General features: G+C 37.3%; 1 protein-coding gene across 30 annotated transcripts in view; it reads right to left on the bottom strand.

Annotated features, from left to right (window-relative positions):
• The window catches only part of TENM3 (teneurin transmembrane protein 3), a 1,291,791-nt gene that overhangs the window by 350,875 nt on the left and 924,188 nt on the right, over positions 1–16,728 (bottom strand). The gene's annotated exons all lie outside the window — the stretch shown is intronic.

The following is a 16,728-nucleotide window of genomic DNA, read 5'->3' as shown; positions in this document are numbered from 1 at the left end:
GGTGCTGGTGGCCTACCATGTGTCACAGTCAATTAAAATGGCAACTTCTTAAAGATAGATCCACTGGGCTAAGATTGACTTTGAAACTCTGCATGGATAAGTCTCTCAAGCTACAGAAATATCTTTTCTTTCTTCAGATCAGCTGTTTCAGAGCTAATTTCCATGTAACCTGTCAGAAACCTTGATTTTTTTTCATGCCTTGGTCAGTAAAATTCTGTCATATTCCACAAACACTATCAGTACACCTTAAAGATCCAATCCAGGATCCCAAATCAATTAACAGTGTAATAACACAGCTGCAGGGACAGGAGAGAGATGATGCTTTTTAAAACACAAGTATGAAGTCTGCACCACTTGAAAGAGCAGCCTTCTTTGCATCTTGGGTAAACACCTGCAGCAACCAGGTTTTTCTTTGAGGCAATAGCCACTCAGTCTGGCACATGGTGCTGCCAATCCAGTTTTGGAGCCCTTCAAGTAACAGAGGTCATCCAAACTACTGAAACAAGGAGCAGACTCAACCAGGTCTCTCAAACACATCTGTCTCCTGAATCTAAACTTGTCATCCTTTTCCAGGTGTTTGCTAAATATTTCTGCAGTTTGTATGGCAGACTGTCCTGTAACGAAGAGGAATTAAGAGTCCAAAACCCACATTTAAAAACTACATTATCCATGCTGCAAGGTGACCATTAAAAAATTATGGAATAAAATGTGTATAATGGCAAGTGAGACTTTCCATTTAAAGCTAAATATTAATAAAGAATGTTTCTCAGTTTATGTAAGTTTCATGTATTTTGATGCAATCTTTATTACATGTTTGCTACAGAGTCCATGACTGATACCACAGGAAAACAGTAGCAAGATTGTACCTGCCAGCATCAGTCTCTCATTTTCTCACTTCCTAAACTTTGTGTGTCTATTGTATTTGATTTTGATATCTAAATGTATATTAGATTTATGAAATTTTAAAATTAATGCTGTCAAAAAATGAATACATAAATAACAGAAATAAGATAGTGATTTTAAGGTGGTTTTTAGACTAGGAGAGGTTTCATTTCTTAGAGGTACCCTCCAAGTCTATTCAACTTGACCACTATTGCCAACCTTTACATCAGTGACTGAAAATTCAAAGGAAGTCTCCAAAAGCGAAGGCATTTTCTTTTTTTTCCTGGATCAATTCTGTAATTATGTCATATAGTATATGATACAAATAAGGAAATTTAGTGAGTCACAGAAATGGAAGACTTCAGTAAATGATTGCACAATATTTTTCAATTAGACACAGGCACAAAGAGATAAATATAAGTGTGGGGGGGAAAGGCAAGGGGGGAAATGAAAAAACAAAAATGAAACAAAAAAACCACAAACCAAAAAAGCCAACACCCCAATGACAAACCAAACCTTCTGGACTATGCCAATTCAAATCACCTTGGCAAATTTTAAAATAGGCTCTTTCCCTAAGCAGTAAAGCCACATGCCTCTGTCACCCTTCTAATACATAAGGAAAAGGGAATGTCCCAAGAGAAGAACATACAATGGATATCTTCAACCAGAGAAGCTGACTTAGGTTAACCATTATCATGTACAGTAAAGTCATAAAACAGTTTGCTGGCATCAATTCTATACTTTTAGAGAAAAAAGTATTTTTAAATTTGTTACAATACCTCTTATTAAGTCTATCTAGGTATTTGTTTTTAGAATTCCTAACTTCTGATTACTTCAAAAATTCTAAGACCAACTCCACAGACTCACACCCAAAAGGCTCAGTTTGTAGCCATTGCTGGTTTCTGTAAAAAAAAATGCAGAAAAATGCCTGCTTGGCAATTTTCCTGCTGCATTAATATAGAGGGAAATTTACCTCTGTCAATAGTTGACATGATAAGCTGCCAGCACTCAAACTAAAAATGTTTACTAGGCTAACAAGGCAATGATTCTCTGAACAGTGGCAGCAGAGAGGAGCACTGCTCTATTGCCTAATGGTACAAACTTGACTTCAACAAAAATGACTGCTACAACTGCCAAACTGGCCAGAGTGAGCTTAGGCAAGTGCAAGCAAGACCAGCCTGTCCTGCACCATGTCAGAATGGCATGAATAAGAGACACACATGTCAACATAAAAGTGCTTCTGGGAAGTAAAAAAGAAGAAACCCAAAGGAGTGAATTGCTATCAACTCAGAATTGTATTTTGATCTTGTACCGGGATACTGGATACTCCAGGGATTGACTTATTGTACTGTTAAGCCCTAAGATATTTTGAAGACAAAGAAACAGAGGTATTTGGCTGAAGAGATGGAAAGTGGGATGTGATGTGCAGGCCTGGAGCTATGGAGAAGTCACAGCAGCAAACTGGAGGGCAAGCTCTCAATGCCATGGCTGAAGAGCAGGTGGCAAGGAGATGGGGTAAGGTGAAGTAAATGTAGAAGTAGACCTCTGCTTTCTCCCTCCCACACTGCCAAGTGAATCTCCACTAAATTTATTACTTTTTACACACAAAAAGAAAACATAACTTAATTGCCGATTGAGAATGTGTATCTGCAATAAATTTCAAAGCACATGTATTTTCTAAGAAAAGGCAGCATAACCAGAAAGTAAATTACAGCTATTAATTCCCCACCCAAATTTCTGACATTATCCATTGTATGCAATTCTATTGTGGATATGAGTTCATGATAAGTAGATTGCTAAAGCAGTGCACTACTTTTAAGTGACAATGCTCTCATTTGAGACATCAGTTAGGGGAGATATTAATATTCCAAGTGGAGTTCAATTTCTTACATTGCAGCCAATATTTTAACTCTCCAGAACAAATGACCAAACAAGATTTTAACCCTATAACCAATGACTATGCAGCATTTTAATGACCAATAACAAACGACTGTGAACACAAGTGTAAGGTATCTTCCCTAGCTTTAGATGACTAAATAAGGAAGATGAATATTGAAGTCTTGGATGCAAGATCAGCACACCTATTCATATTTTCAAGAAACATCATTATAAAACCAAAACTATGCATAAATTGAGGATTTACTTGCATATCCTTTAAGATACAAATAATACTATATTATCAGGAAAAAAGGATTTCTATTCAGCATTTCAGATTCAATTAAGTATTTCGTAAAAGTTAGGTAATAGTGTACTTACTAGGACTATCTAAAGGAATTTTTTTTCATACAGCTAAATCTTTAAATCATCAACTGGTTTTGTTAACAACCCACACTCCACCTTTCTCAGCCTGGACACACATAGCTGGTTGGAGTTCTTCATGCACTAGATTTCCCTTTAACACTATGTAGGAACAGATAGATACTCACTTACTTGACAAAAAAATAAGAATCAATATATGATTAGCAGCACGACTGTTACAAACACACAGGGTCCTGCAGTTATCAGAAGGGTGTATCCAGGGATTCTCAAAAGTCCAAATGCCTGATTCCTACCTAATAGGGTCTTAACCCTTTTCTCTTGACAAGAGATTACCAAAACTCAGGGGCCGTGCTCCCATTTTCTAAGGCAAAGTCCATGCTTGGCAATTCAGTTCAAGCACTTTGAGTTCAAGTGGCTTTTAACAGGATCAGAGAACAACAAAAAAATCTAAGTATACCAGGTACATAGCTGTTGTTTCCTTTGTCCCCTGCAATGGTGATCCAGTGACCCACCAGGTTAACCTTAGGTGAACAGAAGTGTGGTCATATTTCACTACATCACAATCCATTCCAACTTCCAGGTTTATATTACAGAGAAGACTTAATTTCTACTACTAGTACAAACACATATTAAAAGATATTAAAAAAAAGAAGCCTTGGAAAAATACACCACAAAGTTTTCTCTAAGAATATATAAAATTAGTAACAGTAATGTTAGAATATTTCTTACAATATTTTAAAAACAGTTTCTCAGTTAGTTGGTCAAAACTTGCAGAGCACAGTACACGGGTGGGTTTTTCTGACACGTGTTTGGAATGACTGGTGTGATTGACCAGTTGCAAGTTCCCCTTAGTAAGGGAAGTATACTAAACACATTGGTTTTACTTTAAAATGTTCCCAAAGTACGTACCCACAGATATATTTTGGAAAAGACATACCAGACAGACTACATAAACACCTCCTCTCCCAACACTTTCCTCGTAACTCACACAGACAGCACCTTAGGCTTTTGAAGACATTTGCTATGAGGTATCAAGTAAACTAACTTCTTGTTCCTGAAAATACCATTTGCAGCAGTGACAGCTTTAGTTCTTTACACTTCATTAGCACTGCAGTCAAGTCCCTTTCTTCAAGAGATAGTAGTGTTCATACAGAAAGAAAAATAATTTTCAGAGACATGAAAAGTGATATAACCTTTTGGATAACTTTATCTTCAATGACCTATGTTATTTTAGAAGCTCCTGATTAGCTAGAGAGTTACATGAGAAAAACCCTATACCTTCCCACTTTTATTTTCCCTTCAAGAACACACATAACAGCAATTTCATGTTTTAACTAGATTATCAACTACTTTCAGACCCTATATTCTATAGAGTATATATTCTCTTATGAATAATACAATCCTCGAGCTATGCAGCTTGATGCACGCATTACAACAGTTGGTTTCTTTTTTTTCTGAAGACAGCTGAAAATAATAGCTCTTTATAGAGATAGGTGCAAAAACCAGAGAGATGCAAGCTCCTCATCTCAGCCAAGAATGCAGACTCCGATTACAAAGAGGAGAAAAAAACCGTAAATGTATGTCAACTATGTTATAAGGTAACAGAACTCAACATATCATGAGTTACAAAACACTCTCTTGCAGCTCCAATATATCAAAACAGATGCCAACAAGTAAAATCCTAACAATGATTTAAAAGCAATTCACTATTCTTAGAGTGCATCAGTTTAAAAGCTCTAGATCAAAAACAAACTTGGTGTGTTGAATTAATCTGCATCTTACCCAGAAGTAAAAAATGAGACACCCAAGCCTGCATCCCCACAGCTTCGTAATGAGGATGGTTAAGGGCTGGAACTGCCTGCCAAGAGAGGCTGTGAAAGCTTCATCCTTGGGGAATTTCTGAGTTTGACTTAACAACACCCTCAACCACCTGACTCCACTTTGAAGGAAGCTCTGCTTTGAGCAAGAGGCTGAACTAGATGACCTGAAGAATACCCCTGCAACTGTAATTATTCCCCAATTTATCATACCACACACTGGAGAACCCTTTAATGAGACACTAACAAGAGCTGATAGAACTACAAAATATACATTCATGACCTGAATTATGAGTTTCCCAAACAAGGAAAAAAAAAAGAAAAAAATTATATACTACCCTGAAAAGGTGATTATTGGTCAAAAGTCAGATGGAATATCTTTCACTGAACTAATAGAGATGCACTATTTTCACAGTGGTGCCAAGAAAGAACTGCAGGTCCCAGGAGCTCAAGGCTCTGAAGAGACTTTGGCAGAGTCCCTCTCCTGGTCTGCAGTGGCAAACATCCCTATTCTTCCCATAAATTAGGCATTGCTGTAGAGATGATTAAGCCTCCTAGTAACAGCCTGACCTCATAAAATCCTGTTCACTGTGTGTGCAGTGCTTCTCACAGGGCTCCAGAACTTGAAGGCATTCTAGTTTATTCAGTCATACCACCAGGAAAAGGAGTGAAAAGGATAGCACCAAACCACAGTGATTCCAGATTAGGGTTTTTATTTCAGATCACATTAAAACAAATGTATGCACATGCAAACAAAACTGTAAAAGCACACTCATCTCCCTGCCTCAGTTTCCTCAATAGCAAGAACAAACTGCTCAAGCCAAAGCTATTTTGCATATCCCAGCTTCTCTTAACTGCTTAATAGCTTTTTCTTGTCCTAAGGGACTTTCTCAGCTCCCCTGAGGCTGTATTGAACAAATTTCTCCTTTCTCCAGGTATTTCCCAGTGCTTTGGGAAATACTGCTCCCATTAGAATTCTTAGTTCACTTTGTATGATGACATGTAGATCAGACTCACAAATGTCTTCTAAACCTATTGAAAGATGATTAACTGCATCTGAGTTCAAATGTGAAAAATCAGTTTAGCCAGCAGCTATTCCTTTGTAAAAGATGCTCCTTTTAATAATAATTTTTAAAAAGGCAAACATTGACATCATTATAAGCCCTATGCCAGGTAAAATTTTTGCACCCCATCATTTGTGGATTTTATTTCCTGTGGTGTTTTCAGCCTAACATTTATCCATTTTCCACAGCCTCACAGCAAACAGCATCAATGTGCAGAAGACATGAGATTACCTGAGACCTCACAGCATCCTGTCAGCCACACTCTGATGAGACTTACGAGTATCACAGAGTCTAATCAAGTTTATCAATTTTGTAACAATTTAAATCAAAGTTTCCACTACTTCTGCCCATCCCCTTTGCCATGTCCATAGAATTCCTCTTTTGCATTGGCATTTTAATGATTGCAAGGTGCAGAGTTTCAGAAAGAAGTAACAATACTCAAGGAAATAAGAGGAGCTTAAGGTTAATATTTGCTCTGCACAGCATTCTGAACCAGCCTTGATTTGTTTTATATAAGCACAGGCAAGGACACAAAAAAACAGTAAAACAGAAAAAAAACCCCTGCCTTACTTTTGCTTAGACAACAACAGAACACCAACCTCACAAATGTGAGTTATAGTTAAAAAAGATAAACACACCTTTTGTATTTTTCCAAAAGCAGAAGTACTCGGTGCATCTATATCAGCATCTCCTCCCTGAAACACAAAATCATTGAATATACTGTGCCTCCCTGAGTTTTAGTTTTTCTGTATTTATTGAACTCCTAAATGACAATTTTTTGGCCAAATTTCAAGCCAGCTGTTTTTTTCAAGTTGAACTGGATGTTTTTTATTGGATGTTTTTTTCCTGGCCTCCAACTACAAGTAGTTGGAGGCCAGGAAAAAAAAACCCAAACAAATTTATTTTATCCATTACAGAGCCAATCAGAATGAATGCCTATAGTCTATGACACAAGAGAATTTTTCCTGAAATCTCTAAGCTTCTTCTGCAGCTTATTTTTTAATCTTTTCAAACAGATTTTTTTTAAAGAAACTTTAAAAGGTTAATGTCAATCCCATTATTTCAAATAGTCTTTACACAACTTACGAATGTTGCCCAGGAATCCAATTAGACTCTAATCAGAGTATCCAAATTACAAAAGTACCATAAAACCTACTGTGCTGCTGCTAACAGCATGCTAGATGATCATGTTTGTTATGCATTTTAGGAAAAGTTAATTCCCATATACAATAGTACTATAGTCTGATTCCACCTCCCCTGCCCACAACTTAGCTTGCACAGATATTCTTCTTTACAACAGTACAACTGTGAAGTCCCAATTAGACTGAATAAATCTGCATGTGATATTTTAGCCCATTCATAATATTGAAATAATTCTTTGAAGTACTGTGCAGCACCATATGGTATTTTATCCAGTTTCATCTTTTGTACAGAATAGCTTGCAGTGATTTGTTACACAATATTCTGAAATACACTGCAGCTGTAGTCTGCAGGAATATAAGCTTTCTTCTTTTTGCATTTCTTATTAGGATCTCAGGGATGCTTTAAAAACCTTAGCAGAAGATCCACTTATAAGAGTAACAAGTTCCTGAAAAATCAGCTTCTATCCAAGAGGGAAAGAGATGGAAAACAAACAGTTAAAAATTAAGGTGCACAAAATCAATTTTATGGTTTCTCTTTAGATACTTATAGCTCTTAAAATAATAGAAATCTTGGAATTAAGGAGATGGGTATCACCTAGAGATATTAGTATGCTTGGGACCATGTGCAAACTTAATTTCATTAAAAGCATTGTCTGTGTTACGCTTCCCACCACCGGCACTTTCTTCATTAAGAAGAGCAGGTAATGACTTGAATTTGCTTTAGCATTCAATGCACATTAGATGCATGTGTTCAACTGCCTTGATTTTTTAAAAAAAGATGAGCCTAGCAGAACCTCAGTGTGATACATTAACAAGAATGGATTCATTAACAATCTTCATTTAAAAAGTACTTTTTATGTACTCACACAACAAAGGAATTTTTTTCTGCTCCAGCCCATTCACTCATCCTTTCTATTGCTGCCTTTGAAATTCCTTTCAGGAGTCCTCTGGAATGGAAATTTCCATACTGCTGTTACCAGGCATCCTTGCATGCTGTTGCATGCCACCTCCAAAATGCTATGCACCCTTTTCCTTAAATACAAACTGAAAGTGCTTGGCACCACGGACAAAAAAGCCTAAACACACCTTTTTTTTAGACTTCAGTTATTCTTTTCACCCTTCTGCACTGTCAGGCTTTACAGGCAGTGTGATTTGCAAGCCATGAGGACGTTGTGCTTTGTGCAGCAGACAAGTGTGGGCAGGCTGGCAGCTGCAGGTAAAGCAGCACCACTGCCCGACCCCTACAGATCTCCCCTGCACTTGATGACAATTATTCACAGTAGCAAGGCAAGCAGAAGCACCAAAGCAAAGCTACCACAGTCCCCAGCCCAACATATTCATTCACAGGGTTAGAAACTTCCCAAAATATCACTGAATGAAAATCATTCCTTAATGGCAATGCAGTCAGTCAGACCCTATACTACATGTTGTAATTATTAAATCTCTCTGTAACCATAGGTAAGAATAATTTTGGATAATTTTAATAATATTTCAAATTAAATACAAAGATGAAAATTTAAAAAAAAAGTGAGCACTAGTGAATATATATATAGGTAGAATATAGTTTACAGAGAAGACGTCAAAGCACTGCCGGTGCAAATTGCAGATAACAGCCTTATAAACAAACTGGCAAGGATGGTGGGAAAATGCCATTTAAAGACAACACAGGGTCCTAGAATATTAGCTGTAAATACATACAATAAGTAGAAAAAAAAGGTTTATCAAGCTTACCAATGAAATCTGAGATAATGCAGGAAGGACAGAGTATTGTTTCAGGTATTTTTACGATTTTGTTCAAACTGTCCAACATTCCATAAATTAATCCAAAGCACACACTCCCTCTTTATTTACAGGTGCATTATGAAGTCCTTATTCTAACAGCAACCTAACTGTGCACATGGCAATGCATGTAAGCATGGTTACAATTTTCATTCCTATGAGTCCTTTGTGGTTACCGACCAAGCAATGAATTTTATTACTATAGTGATAAAGCTCATGTATGAATCTTACAAAAGATGAATGACCTCATTTTTCCTCAAAGGGGAGTTCCACTGCTACAAGAGCGACGGCTGGCAAAATAATTATGCCATCAAAAGACTAAACTGATTCAGCTGGAACTCAAGCTCTGTCAGTAATGCTGCTCACGAATATTACTGAAAACACTTATGATCCTGGCAAAAATGGCACTAGAAGACTATGACAGTTTTTCAGATAGGTAATATTCCAGAGAATGCTGGGTAAAGTTAGAAAAAGAAATAGTGAGAGAGATGATTCACCTGATCCAAAGTGAAATTGAAATTTATGTAAAAGGATACATTCATATACTGGTATTAAAAATTGTTAAATCTCTAAAATCCTGCCTCTGGGGAGATATCCAGCAAGCATTATAAACAGGAGCAATACTTGTTTTCAATGGATTGCACATTTAAGCCTTGAAATGTAAAAGTTAAAGCTTGCAAAAAAATATCATGCATTAGTTCTTTTATGATAGAATTTATTATAGTGGCAAATTCTACCATGCACAATGGTTTTGCGTACTTGGAATAGAATTTCCAAGGAATACTCATGGATAGCATCTGAACACTCCCAAATTAAAGAATGCTTACAATAGTGTTACAAACAAACAAGAAACCCACTGGGCAGCTACTTACAATGAAAACCATAAATTATCCCCCCCAATTTACAAAAACACACAGTTATAAGTGAAAACACCACATACAACTAGGCAGAACATTAAAAAGCTATTTTACAGGTATTACTAAAAGCAATATTAAGCTTTTTAGCATTAAAGAATAACAACACTAAACCCTCCCTTAAGGTGATTGTTTCTATTGTTGATAGATCAGTAACTGAGATTTGAAAACTTAACCTCTGACTAAAAGATATCAAGTCTTTTTAGGTCATGGGGTCATACATGAGGTCTCTCAGAAGAAAGCATAAAAGTCCTAAAATAACAAGCACACACACAGGTTTCTCTTAATTTGCCCTGTTGGATTCCCATAATAAGGGCTTAATAGCTCCAACCCCAGAGCAACTCTGCAGTCATCAACAAGACCATTTACCACATGATTTAGCAAACGTGTTTCCAAGATTTTCATTTACATGTGCTACACAGAATTGAAATTAATGTAGGGCAATTTATGAGTAATATTATTCTGGGATTCACAGTTCTTTGCATAGTCGATCCAAGAAAGAATCCCAGAGGCCTACACAAGTCACACAGTACCATCCTCTTCCTCACCACTGTGCTATGGGAAACCAGCCAGCCTTGTGCCCTTTCCTTTTCCAGATCAGGACTTCGGTTTGAAGAAAGACAGTGAAAAAAGAAATAAAATGTAGTCCCATTCACATAAACCCATGGTGAAATTCACACTGTTTGCAACACCCAAACGAAATACGCAGCCACCTTTCAGAAAATGTGTTCTCCTTACCCCAGATTTCTGTGTCTGTCTGGGAACTGGAGCACCATGCAGCCATTTGAGTAACAGCCAAGCTAATTGTCAGCTCTGCCTTCCTCTGCAGCACCACCAGCTGAGCACTCCAAACTGCAGGAAGCATCAATGTAAGGCAGTGTGCTGGCTGAAATCAGGGATACCCAGAAGATTGCAGAGACTATTGAAACTGATGGATCAATGCTGTTCCTGGCTCTCCCACTCACTCTACCTTTTCCACAAACTTGTATCAGGGGAATGTGAGACCATCATGCACACTGAGAGGTAAGGGCAGGAACCAATTTTAATGGTCTCTCTTCCCCACCATCTTCTCCACACTTAACAATCCATACAAATTAAGTCCACCCACATAGCTGATATTATTCCTTAAAGAAAGTAGAGTCCTCCAACAGAAGACACACAACTCTAGCTCAAGTCTTTGCAGTACTGATTACCTTATAGGTCTTGCAACACAAACTTCAGCTCAGCCTTGGGGTTGTTAACTTTTTTTTAACCCCTCTCCCTCAGCTCTAAGGCAATGGGATCTACTCTAACCTTACATATTTTTCTTTAGTGAAATGACAGCCATGGTCAGTGCATGCTCACCACCCTGGTTTTATTTAGTTTATAACTCCAGCCCACCAGCAGTAATTGAAATATACGCAATTAAATGTGTCCACACAGAATGATGGTCTAGCACTTCAAATAAGTGTCTTCTGAAGAGAGAAGCCTTCCCTTTTAACAGACTGTCAATTGATTCTGTCAAAATTATTTTATTCTGCTATATTCTAAAGGATCCACAACTAAGTACAAAAAAACCCTACAGTCTTTTCCATGATCTCATAAAAACAAACAAATAAAAAAGATTCAGTGGAGTTTGAGGTCACCATACAAGACCTAACTTGATACAACCTTGCATGTAGGCAATGAATTACTGATAGTTACCTTTGCAAGCAGAGTTCTCCAAGCAGTGCCAAATCCACCAGGCACTGTTTCTGCTGGAGAGGAAAGTAGCTGTTTATTTCACATGAGGAGTCACCAGAAGTCTTTAAAAGCCCACACTGTCCAAAAGGACACAAAACGGAAGGAAGTTGGACTGGTGGTGTCTCCCTATGCACCCAGAAAACCCACACAAATCTTCAACCCTAATTTGTATTGGAGACATACTCTTATCATCATCTTGACATGTGTGCTTCTAGAAACAGAAGAAACTAATTTGTCTTAGTTAATTTTTAGTCTTTTGGTACATCACCTTCCACAGCATTTCAAAGACCTCTCATTACAGCACTAAAATATTTGTGACTAGATGAACAAAAGAAAACCATCAACAGAAACCAGAGATGATTTCTATCTATCTTCTCCTCTTGAAAAATGGAAAAAAAAAAAAAAGTGAGCAAACAGGAAAAGCAGGAGATAGGAAGCAACAGCTTAACATCAATTCATTTGTTTCCAGAGAAATAATAGAAATAAATAGTGCAAGATGGATAAATGACTGAGCTGCCATCTGTTTCTGTACTCAGCAGCACTTTGGAAACACAGCTACTACAATGAAGTGTTCTGCAAATACTGCAGCAAAGAGGGCAGTATGTAAACTGAGGGGAGTGAGGCAACAAAGCAACACTGATATCCACTCATCTGTAGGAGTTTCTTACATGTCACCTTTCTAATCACAAAGCAGAGAATCTCTTCAGATAATGTAAGCCCCACATGTGTTCCGGATCTGCACTCGCCAGCTTGATGCTCCCACACCTGCTGATATGCAGAACTACCCACACAGAATATTTATTTTGTCCAGAAACATTCCAGGTACCTCAGAGTAACATAGCCCTGCACAGAGAGGCATCTACAATTTTGGTTTCAATTTCCTTAAAATACAACTAATCTGATCACAAGCAGAAAAATACAACAGAATAATTATAGAGTACAGAAGTGTAAATATTAGCTTCTTAGTTTTTTGGAAAAGTATTTTTCAGCTACTTTTGTGACAGATTATTAGCTAATTTACTACATGTGCTATCAATCAATTTAACTGTATGTATATATAAAACTATTTAAAAATATGTAAAAATTTATAACTATCTAACTATACTAACCATCCAGAGATGTAATTTCAAAAATTTATTTCTGCAGGTACAAATTCCACTCAACTGGCCACGATCTTAGTGACTGATAGATAAGAAAACTACCAATATTATCTTCAGCCATCAGGTTCTCACAAATGGCAATTGCCCGAAGAGCAACTTCAAGCATGTCACAATTATGCACATTGGCTCATATTTCTTGACTGTTTCTGCTTCCTGTCCCCAAGGTATGACACCAGGAAATCCTAACACCTCAGAAGCTATGAAATACTGCTGAATTAGCAGCACTACAGAGTAACAGAGATGTATAAGTGCACACATGCAGGAAAATAACTAAATTCAAATTAAATTTCAAAATCCTCTTTAATAAATTGTAAAAATTCATCCAGAGACATACCACGTTAAAAAAAAAGGAGAAAGTGAAAAGCAGAAAAGAGCTAGGAGAGAATGCTAGCACATACAAGTGCAGGCAGCAGGAATACAGCAGAACACACTTGATTTCTGTTGCCTGGTCTAAGTGCTCATAAGCATCAGATCCTCCACACCTCTCATGCAGAGCTCCTTTTTCTCACACCACTTCTCAGGTTCTGGTGAAATAACTCTCCTGTTTTGTGTTTGTTTTCACACAAAATACATGAATACTGGACTTCTAGACAAACATGCAGATGACTTTTATAATTTACATCAACTTAATGATCTACTTTATCTCAGGTTTAGACAACTGTGAGAATTACCATTTCTGAATAGTGTGTATTCACTCTCTGTGAGGAAGTAGCACCAGACTCTCCCAAGATTTTTTCTAACTATAAAGAAGAATCCTGTTAAAATGTCTGGCTCAGAAACAATGGCAGAATTTCTAGACAGGAAAAACAATTTATTTTTTGATCAAAAAATTCTAATACAAGTATTAACTTTCAAATTAAGTTATTCTTCCCTGTTCTGAAAAGAATTAAAATAAAAAGAAGTGTCTCAGACAGTTCAGTTGATGATTAAGGCATTTACAATGTGTACAACTGCTGAAAGCAAAATCAGCAAGACAACAAATCCATCCAAACAATCTGGTGACATGATACTAAATTGTTACCCAAAAAGCTCAACACATCATTTGTTATCTTAGAACCTTTCTGTTTAATTGCAATTAACACTACATGAATAGAGCTGTCTTGGGCTGTGCCACCAAGCTTCTAGAATTATTCTAAAATTATCCTTTTATCCAGTTTTCATGGTAAAGCTTCTTTGAACTAAGCAAGTACAGTAACAAAAAGATTAAGGAATTCTGGGTTCAAGAAATGGTATGAGAAAGCATTAGTCATTAAAGAAATAAGTATTTCTCAGGGAATGCCAACCTTGAAAAAGCTAAATGCTGGAAGGTCAGCTTTAGGTCAATGTACACCTCATTCTCTACCCTGCAACACAGGAAAACAAAGCTCCCAGGCTCTTCTTGAGAGACAGCTAGGGCTATCAAAGAGACATCTGCAGATTTCTTAACAGAGACACTGATCTAAATCAAACACTCCTGGATGCAAATAGAGCATTAAAGTCAGATGACTTATGGAGAAGTTCTAAATTTATCATGGAAAGATAGCAGCAGCTTAATTAAGGCTGTTATCAGCTTCCACTATGAATATTTGCTATCAGCTTTCCATTTCTCGCCTCAGACATCTGACTTGATTTAGCAACTAATACACATTAAAGACAGAGTTCAGTACTTAAGGAAAGGTTATGTACAAATACACATTTGACAGATTCCAATTTTCATATCTTTTACCATGAATTACTTATTTCTTCAAGTAGATTTGCACAAAAAAAATTATTATTTTAATAATAATAAAGCTGCTTTTGATAGTTTAACTGGCAATGCTAGTGGCCTGAAAAGGAAGATTTAGTTCACAAAGGTATTCACTGATAGCTACCCAAGTTTGTTTTATTAATTTAACTCCAAAGATTTTCAGTAAGCGAACAAAGCATTGAATTTGTGAATACCTCACAATTTTACAAGATTACAAGAGGTCATGAAAATTACTACTGAGTCTCTCTGTACTGGGAGTTCCGTAAGCTGCTCCTTTGTTCTGCAGATAACTGAGCTCTGTGTGTGAGCAGTATTCTATCTTGAACACTGGCAGTGCACACATAATTGCTAACCTGCTTCCTTTAGTTAAGGCTCCTTTTATCCTTCAAGTCTGTCTTTTCTCCACCTTTTCTGCTTTATCATCCTTGCCAAGAAATCCAGATGTTTACAAAACCAGATTACAATTCTATAAAAATTTGCACAATTTCTAAGTGTTCACAAAGCCTGACTTGAAAAAAAATAAAAATAAGGCAGCATGAAAATGACTGAGATTTTTCCTCTTCTACAGCATTTCTGCACCCAGTTTGTGCAACACATGAACTTAGCCCCTGAAGAGCCAGTAGGCTGCACAAGGCGACAAAAAAAGTGAAGTACTAAAACACAGTTACAAAATTATCATCACTTGGAAACCAGACATGATGTCCCAAGGTGACACTGAAAGGAAAAAGTCAATGGTGGATGTGGCCTGTTCTATCATAGCCCTGCTGTCAGCAGATTCTCTCTAGGAGCAAAGAAAAGAAGGTGATGTATTGTTGCAAACCAAGTTCCTTACAAAAAGCAAGCCCCAATCCTTCAAGGTGATCTATGAAGCCAGAGACACAGGTTCCTCTTGCAGTGAAAAATTAACATGCATGAGATCACACTGCAGTCACACGTTTCTTATAATGTTATTTGCTGATTATCCTTTAACAATTTTAAAGCTTCCAAAAAAATATGGGTGCTCATCATTAGCCTTATCATTATCACTTGTTTTTGCAGTGCAGCAGTTAAAAATAGACAAAACAAGCATGAAAGAAACCATGGGAGGAAAGAAGAAGAGCTTTTAGAACGAAACCAAACCAAAGTCCTTTTCAAGAAGCAGCTAAAGCTACCAAATGAAGATTGAATACTTGCTCATCACATCATTTACAGACCTCTAAAGGAAAAAATTTGCCACTGTCAAACAACACTAAGCAGTCGATGGTAACATCTATATTTAGGCTAACTCTTTTAATTATAAAAGATGGTGGCCTTTTTTTTTTTTTTGGTCCCTGAAATAATCTAACAAATTCATTTTCTGGAGAAGGTTTTTATTACTCAATAGGGAGAAAGTAGTAACGTGCCTTTGCCAAGTGAAATTATCACCATATTGGTCAAAGTCAGAAACTTCCCAAAACATTCCTCTTCTGTCATCTGCCACACCAGAAAAATTACTGAACTAATGACAATAATAGCTTAATGTGGTCTTGCCAACACAAGGCAAGTCCCACACTGATTTCAAGGGAAATAACAATGGTGTACAGGAAACCTTGAGAGACAATAAATTTCTGAAAGCCAATAATAGGTTCTTGCTGTTCTTGGTAATTTTCACAACATCTGACTCATGATACCTATAAATCACCTTTAAGTGGAAAGTCTCACAAACCAGCCTAAACCTCAGACCCAGAAGACCCTAGACCATGGAATAACAGCCTCCTCCTGGTTAGCACCTTATATATTCAGCCCTGCATTGAAAATATTCTTTAAAGCTTCACTGTGATGCCTCATTGTAATTACAGCTGTACAAAACAGAATCCATTTACACCCCGTGCTCCCAGACCACCCGTGTCAGGAACAAAGGCCTGGGGCTCCACACACGCACAGCAGCACAGCAAGACAAGCACTGCAGGCTGCAGCCTGCCCAGGGACACAATGGCCACAGATTCCTACACAGTCCTGTTGCCTTGAGCACAAGTGCTGTCATGCAGCTCCATTTAAATGCACAAAAAAAAAAAATTATTTTAAAAAATAAAAAGAAATTAAATATATTCTTAGGTACATCAAACTTCGACCACAGTTCCCCACTCAGTCTGGCAAAACTCCATGAGAGGCTTTACACTGCATTGCTTTTTGCAGCTGAATGAGGATGGATTCAAACTACTTTGCCATGTCCTGATCTCACTCTGTTTTGAGGGTTAAACTGGAGATGCCATAAACCGGTACCTGGAAGTTACAGAATTACACA

This window comes from Agelaius phoeniceus, chromosome 4 (assembly GCF_051311805.1).
Source record: "Agelaius phoeniceus isolate bAgePho1 chromosome 4, bAgePho1.hap1, whole genome shotgun sequence".
NCBI classification, from domain to species: Eukaryota; Metazoa; Chordata; class Aves; order Passeriformes; family Icteridae; genus Agelaius; species Agelaius phoeniceus.
This window is presented reverse-complemented; position numbering and strand designations above follow the sequence as displayed.